Raw genomic sequence first — 7,857 nt, forward strand, 5'->3', positions numbered from 1 at the left:
CTCTTGCCATAGATGTGTAGTAGCATGACAGAAGATCATGGGTACATGGATCATGAATTAGAGTCTATCATGCCTTTATCTGGATGTCCAGGGCACAGACAGAAGTGCAGCTCCCTGCTGTAAATGCGGGGGCTGAAACAAACCCAGACTGAACTTCCTCCACTCCCTTTCCCCCCTCCCATTCTGAAAACAGCTCGAGGCTGGGAGGCAGTGCAGACAGAAGTTACAGAAGACGCTATACTTTGAAACATCTTCATCTAATCCCTCCTGCAATGAGGGTTCAGATTTTCACCTGATCAGCCATTTTTGAAGCTGTCTGCAGCCATGCACTTGTGTTTCATCACAGCTATAAACCACTTTCTGTGGCCAGATCGGGTGAAAAATGTTACTTCTGTCTGTGCCCATAGAGGGGCCCTAGGTACCCACAAAAGCATCTGTGGACTCAAGTAAACCTCAACATTAGCTGTGGCCAGGATAACAATCCTTCAGAAAAAGGTAGCCAGGAGCCAGTAGAATTTATGAGAAGGAAATAAGTAGGAATTTTGCTTAAGTATTACCTATTCAAGCCTAGCAAAAATGGGAAAAAAATGGAAATTTGCTTTGCAACCATCTGTGATTATAAAACCATAGTTCATAATCATAAGAGATAATGCAAGACTTATCTTTTCTGATGAGAGTTGTCATGAGCATTTTACAATTGAGTTGTTGTTTAGCTAGAGACATACATATGTTAGCATGTTACGAAAAAGTTCAGATTGCTTCCCAATCCCCTATAGAAAATTTGTGGGTACAGCAGAAGAAGTCTCTTTCAGGCTCTTTTTGAAGATATTTCTGCCCAGTCATTCCACTGCCAGGGAAACAAAGTAGAGGGGTGCGATCTTCAATTAGGGAGAAGAGGGAGGAAAGAGTTTTTCTCATCTCTCAGAACTGGTCAGTTGGCCTGCCACAAAGCCCATCAATGGTCAGGATCTACATGGATCTCTTAGGATCCCAAAGAACCTCCGCTCTTCCACAGAGTCCTAGGCAGTGAGACACTGATAGATTCAGACTGTTGATGGTCACAACTCTCCTCAAAATTCCTCCTTTACAGAGATTTCTCAACTTGGAGGAGGGCTGTTGAGACACCTTCAACTATGTTATTTTCCATCCTGGATCTAGTCATCTGTCTTGCACATGTTCCTCCATCCACCCACTGCCTACTCCACTCTGTGTATGGGTATTGTAAAGCCCAAGGGAAGGGTCTGAGACGATACAGCTGCGGTATGTACAGAACAGGGTGCAAATTAATAGCACTGGTATTTTCTCACCACCAAGTGTTTTAATTCATTATCTCTTACATTTTAAATAATGTTATCATGTATAATTATTATTATTAACACTTTTAATTAATTCTCTGGTTACTCATGCTTCAGTCAAGTAGGAATTTTACTTCATAATTAGACTATTCTATTCTGCAATTAACCTCCAACACTTTTTAAACTAGATAGATTAGGGAAAAAAATCAATTCTTTATTAATAGTTAGGGAGAATTTCAGTTTTCAGGTCTTTCTTTCAATGAAAAACTTTTAAGGTCGCATCCTCCAACACTTAGACAGGAGAGGTCCTTGATGACTTGAACATCAGTGGCATTCTCTGAAAAAGCAGATAACATGACTTTTAAAGTGAGGTTCCCTGATATTTTTAATGTCATCATTGCAATATTATGGGCTAAATTTAGTCCCCACTTACAGTCATGAACACATGGTTGGCTACCAGGTTTCAGTGAATACTCTATGTTAACTGTTCTTCCAGTCCCTTGTGTATACTTTCTATAACTATTTAGACAGTTATATGAGTGTTACACAAAAGAGAGATATCAGTATGCATGTATACAAGTGGAGGATTCATTAAATATCATGGATGTCATTTGCTAGGGCCATAAGAACATGTAATATTATATTATTCTTAAGTAAGCAGGTTCGGTGTAGTCATTGTCATGAACTGCAAGTGGTCTCTAGAATCCAACTTTTAGCAAATGAAAAAGTAACCTCACACAGAGGTTGTTGGAATAAAGATTATATATAAGCAGAAGTAACATTTTCAAAGCATAGAATCATATAAACATTAAATAATAGAAAATTAAGGTTGGAAGGAACCTCAGAAGGTCGTCTAGTCCAACCTCCTGCTCAAAGCAGGACCAGCCCCAACTAGATCATCCCAGCCAAGGTTTTGTTGAGCCGGGGCTTAAAAACCTCCAAGGATGGAGAGTCTACCACTTCTCCGGGTAACCTGTTCCAGGGCTTCCCCACTCTTCTAGTGAGGAAGTTTTTCTTAATATCCAACCTAAACCTCCCTTGCTGCAACTTGAGGCTGTTGCTCCTTGTTCTGTCATCTGGCACCAGTGGAAATGGTCTAGCTCCAATGAAACTGGCCACTTCTTCTTTCAGCAGAGGGACTGAATTCCTACAACTCCCTTACAAGCTCTTTATTTTAGGGGCAGATCCAGATCAATATTTAATTATAACCAGCCCGGACATAACTATTTTCCACAAGAAAGACTCAGCGTATGAAATGACTGGATGTCAGTGACTGTGTAGATGATAAGAAGTTACAGACCTCTACAACAATGCATCTGGCATAAGGCTAGAGACCATCAGTTCCAGACTATGCAACATATTTGCAAAGCCCCCTGCCAGGATCCTGACACAGAAGAAACTCAATAAGCCATATAAGCCTTACTTCCAATAATAATCAACTTGTCCATGTGAAAAAAGGAAACAACTTTATGTGACCAATCATAACTAAGCAACGCTGGTATTTTAAGTATCAAAGAAAGAAGATTCAAAGCAAGCTATTTTCACAATCAAGAAAATTAAAACAAAACAACCCCCCCCAAACTTTGTTGAATAAATTAAAATACCAAATGAAGTCTTTTTGATTTTTTGTGGACATTGTACGAGCAAGAAAATAATATATTCCTTTAAGTCCTTGAATGATTTTTTTTTTCCTCAGAAAGAAACAACAGCTGAGGATTGTGTATATTTAATGAATTTTGTTGATAATATTGAATAGCAGTGCAAGTAGATCCATTCTTTTTTTCCATGCCCATTAATGCTAATGCATGTGCATTGAAAAGAGAATATAAATCCATTAGAAATGCACAAATTCTTCATCACTATAGACTTATTCCTGTCCTTGGGTTTCAGTAATTTTCACTACTGATGCTCTTTTCTTTAATAAAAACTTCATTATTTTTCCTTTTGATTGAGTATTTATTTACTACCATCTACCTGTCTTCTTGTTTATTGCTCTTCGGGGCTGGGTAAATCTCCCTCCCAAAATTAGATTCAAGTCAAATTTGATCTTCCTTGAAGGTTGGACAATCTTCAGCAAATTTCTCTTGTTTGTTTGAGTTCCTACATTTTTATGGCTCTGAAGAGAAGCAGGGATATAGGAGCATGACAAATGCAATCAGTCCTGAAAGTATTTCTGAGCCAGATGAGGTGCAGAAGCACTAGAGACGCCAGATGAAGTCTATGGAAAAACTCCCGTGGACTTCAGCAGAACGAGGATTTCAGCCCTAGGTGTCTCACAAAAACACGGCTGTGTGAAAAGCTTTGCAGAGAATCACTCCAGTATGTACACAATGATGTGTGGACCAGTCTAGTACCAAGCCCTGGGAATAGAACAAATTGAACCCCGCAGGATTAGTGGAGACCTGATTTGCACAAGATTTCCAGTCCAGTTTTCTGACCTGAGAGGATTAGATAAGTGCTAAAGGCTTCATCTCAAGGTGTGCCCCTTGCTACTCACCATACCAAAAAATCACAGGTACTTTCTGGTTTTCATAACTGCACAGCTGTCAAGGAACTGCAAATTGGAAGTGGGGAGAGGGAGGAAAGAGAAGAGGCGTGGAGGTTTTTTGAATATGCATGGTTTGATATTCTGGGACTCATGCATGTGGGTGAGTGGATACGAAAACATTTCAACAATTTCCACTGAGGACTTTGATTGGTGCCCGTTTAAGCCTGAGCTGCGCAGAAGGGATTCCCTCCCGCCCTCTGTGCATTAGATATAGTTTGCCAAAGTTAGCACTAATGTGCTAGCAAGCATCTTTTCTCTGCCCATGGTTATCAATAGGCTCCTGTTTTCATTAAAAGGAAAATAGAGGGTAGGCGAGGTAGCCCCCTTCGACATTTTAGGAAGTGCCATGACCTGACAAACTGATGTTATGAATAATAGGTCCATTCAGAGAGAATTTCATCAGAGACACCAATAAGGGACACTGATAATTATAAGGGACACCGATTTAACGACCGTGATTCTGGTCTGTTGTCTCACTGTCGTACTTTATGGCTGTAAGAACCTAGCATCACAGAACCCATGATACGTTCAGGAAAGTTGGCCAGGCTTGTGAACAATTTCTTTCTTCCCATAGAGTGCTTTATTGCCCCTGCCGGGGGGAAATGAAACATCCAGAATCATAATGTGCACCTCCCTGTATCGACCAGCCCTACAGGTATGGATGGTAGCTCCTGCATGAACTTTGGTGCCCTTTTTTATGAGTCAACAGCAAACTAATTTTTGTATGGCTGTCAGTCCTGCTGCTCTGCCCACTAACTTAGACATGCCTTGGGATTTGGAGATTAGACTGTCAGCAAAAAAACCCCAAACACCACTAGCACATATAGAAAAAATGAATTGAGAACTCGGCTTGGAAACCTGTTTCTGCTTTGACCATGCTATTTTCCACAGTCCTCTAATTCTAAATTGTTCTTCATATCCCAAAGTAACCAACTGCTTAGTCTGCCTGCCTCTCCAATTGAGGGTAAGGACGTGTAATCCTTTTTTTTTTCTTTTCTTCTTCTCTTTTCTCCTTTTATTAACCAAGACGTTTGTTTCCTGCAACAATGAAAAGGTAAAATGTCCCCTCATTGTATCAAAAAAAAACGTGTGTAGCTTTCAACAAACAGCATGTGCCATGGGGGAGAAGTAGTTCTACAAACAATAGAGGTTGGTATATTCAGGCAAATCACTACACCGTTCCCCAAACAATTTTACATGCTTCCTTTCCCCTCCCCCCCTACTGAGGTGGCAAGTGGGAAATGTCTGCATTTGGTAACAATATAAATCTAGCAAGTAGCCAATTTCCTCTTACAGCATTCCGTTAAAAACCCCCTGGAGCTGCCGTTAGTCAAGTATCTAGGAGATGGCAGGCACTCTTCTGAGCCGGACACCTCCAGCCCAACACCTCCAACTTTCCACACATGAATCTCACGAGACAACACTTTATTTAAATACTTTGCTGGGATACCTACACAATCCGTAGGTTGTTTTTTTTCTCCTTGGTTGGGTTTCAGAGAAAAGCAAGCAAATAAAGCAAGTGAAAACCCACAAGCCCCCCTGTGCACATGCAGCTTCAGACTCAGCTCAAAGGAGAGGGACCAAAAATAGGATTGTTTTCAACTCACTTCTTTATTGCTTTCTGTCCAGAAACACGGCTTGGTTTATAGGCACAATAACATTTGGGGGATATGAATTTAATTTTCCTTTTGGGTCTCATTTAGGTCTAATGGAAATGACCCCAATCCAAAATCCCTGGAAGAGGAGATGCTTATCCCTTGTCATCAGGTCAGATTTAATTTAAGAGAACATGAAGGAAGAAGCGCACGTCAAACCTGGGTGTTTGCTTTGGCAACTGGATTCATGTGAGCAAGTGTGGAAGGAGGAAATAGAAGGCTTCAATATTTCTGCCTACAGAAAGGTTTGGAGAAAAAGAAAGATAGATTTTCACCCATAATTGGAAACCAAATGATGCAATTTTTCATTTGTGGAATAGGATAGAGGACAGAGAGTGTAAATGAACAGGGAACTGGTCTTATACTTGAGTAAGGATCATAGGTAAAGGGTCCAAGGGCTTGATTCTCCCCTCCACCTGACATTTTGCCAGTGGAGAATCATGTGGTAGATGTGCCCCTGCCCCACATCTGCCTTATTCATTCCTTCTCTGTTTTATCCATGCCCTGCCTCAAGAACCATCTCTACATGCCCTTCCTTTCAGTTGGGCTCTGTAGGTTTGTACTGTACCAAGTTCCCTAGCACGCAGCATGTGATTTTTCCACTGGCCTTTTCCACTGGGTTCGTGCAACGCAGAATGGTTTAACCAGTCAAAAAAAAAAAAAAAAAAAGATCTGATCCCAAATCTTTAATTTCCCCAATATTAAGAATCCCTATGCTGTACTTAGGTCTGGATTTCTAGCTGTGAAATCCCACATGTGTTTTCATATACATGTGGTTGAAGTTTCACAGAGCAGGCAAGCTCAAGTAAAAACTTTGAACTTCCATGTAAGTATAAGCCCGGACATCTTTATGAGAAAAAATTGTATCAGGATCAAAAGGACTGGAATTGGTGGATGCAAATGGTGACAGCTGTGCACATGTGGGTGTGAAAACACTGAAAGGAGACAGTCAAGTGTCAGAATTGTAGTAAGTGCCAAAAACTGAAGGTGCAATTTTGCATTGCACACACAGAGGCCTCCCTGAAAATGTACCCCTGGTTGTCAGTGTTTCCTCTACTACTGTACATCTCAGACAGAGTATGTTTAGATACTGGTACTGTAATTACAAACTATCAAGATGATGTGGCTGTTTGGAAAACATACACAATCAAGCTTTTTCCAACAATGGATGCTTTCAGTAACGACACCAAGTCACATTAAGGTGCCTAAAGAAGGAATTCAGTCTAACTGTATGAACCAATTTTAAAAGAATATTGTCATATTCCTTTCAAAGATACTTCAGAGCTCAACACACAAATGCAATGAAATGTGCATATAAATGAAAACTCAGATGTGATGGTCACTGCTACTGGATAGAAAGCTAACAAATACATAATTAGATGATTCAGATAATGGGTTTGGAGAAAGTTTGGTCCATTATTTTATTGCTCTAAAAATGCAAATGAGAAAGCACTCCAACAGCCCACTTCTAAAATACATTTGCAGGAATAACAGTTAGTTGTTTCTACAAACACCATTCAGGTAGCAAGCATTTTGTGCAGAGAAACACACTTAATTATATTCAAGATGTTAAGAAAAACGGGGAAAAAAAATACCTGGATAATGCCAGAATTGACCCATGCTTCTGATTTTTTTTTCCATTCTCTGATTGTTTTTTTTCCATTCAAAGACCTGAAAGATATTTTAGGAAAATTTGTTAAGCAGTAGATTCCACTTTGGGGACTTCAATTATTGCTGGCAATCTTTTTTGGCAATCCCTCACAGTCAAGGATAATTGTCTTCCATGGTTGTCCTATGTGGGCGTCTGAAGATGTCTGACGGTGCCTTTCCAGGATCAACAGACTCTACTGCAGCTTAGATGTGTTTCCATGTGGGGTGGGTGGTGCTGGATTCTTGATTTGGTCCCTGACATGCTGCTTCAGCTGCTCACTCTCAGGGCCAGATTAACCCTTTAGTGAGCCCTAGGCAAACAAACTCATGGGCCCCTACTTAATATTGTATATTTATATTACTTTTTTCACTCAATAATGATAATATGTAAAATAAGCACAACTATGCCTCTGCTTCACTTAGAGCCCTGGGTAGGTGCCTAGTTTGCTTATGCGTTAAGCTGGCCTTGCTCCAGTTTCCATCTGCTGTTATTGTCAATAGGCTTCAAAGTACTGAGATACCTGCAACAGACACAGCCTCCATTTGGGTGATAGTCTCCTATGACTTGACATCAATGTTGCATTTTAAGTTGGCCTTGAGGATGTCTCTAAAACACTTTCTCTGACCTTTTCTTGAGTGTACACCTTGGCTCAGGTGGGAGAATAAAACTTGTTTTGGAGTCTGGAGTCAGACATCCAGATGATATGGC

The 7,857-nt window shown here is 40.4% G+C and overlaps 1 long non-coding RNA gene across 1 annotated transcript; it reads right to left on the reverse strand.

Moving 5' to 3' along the window:
• Positions 1–1,488: 1,488 nt before the first annotated feature.
• Positions 1,489–7,308, reverse strand: LOC132243371 (uncharacterized). Its single transcript, XR_009454908.1, has 3 exons — positions 7,261–7,308; positions 7,094–7,169; positions 1,489–1,632 (listed from the first exon to the last, which is right to left on the reverse strand). It is a non-coding gene; the product is annotated as an uncharacterized LOC132243371 (long non-coding RNA).
• Between the last annotated feature and the right edge of the window lie 549 nt (positions 7,309–7,857).

The sequence above is a fragment of the Alligator mississippiensis genome, chromosome 9, assembly GCF_030867095.1.
Source record: "Alligator mississippiensis isolate rAllMis1 chromosome 9, rAllMis1, whole genome shotgun sequence".
NCBI classification, from domain to species: Eukaryota; Metazoa; Chordata; order Crocodylia; family Alligatoridae; genus Alligator; species Alligator mississippiensis.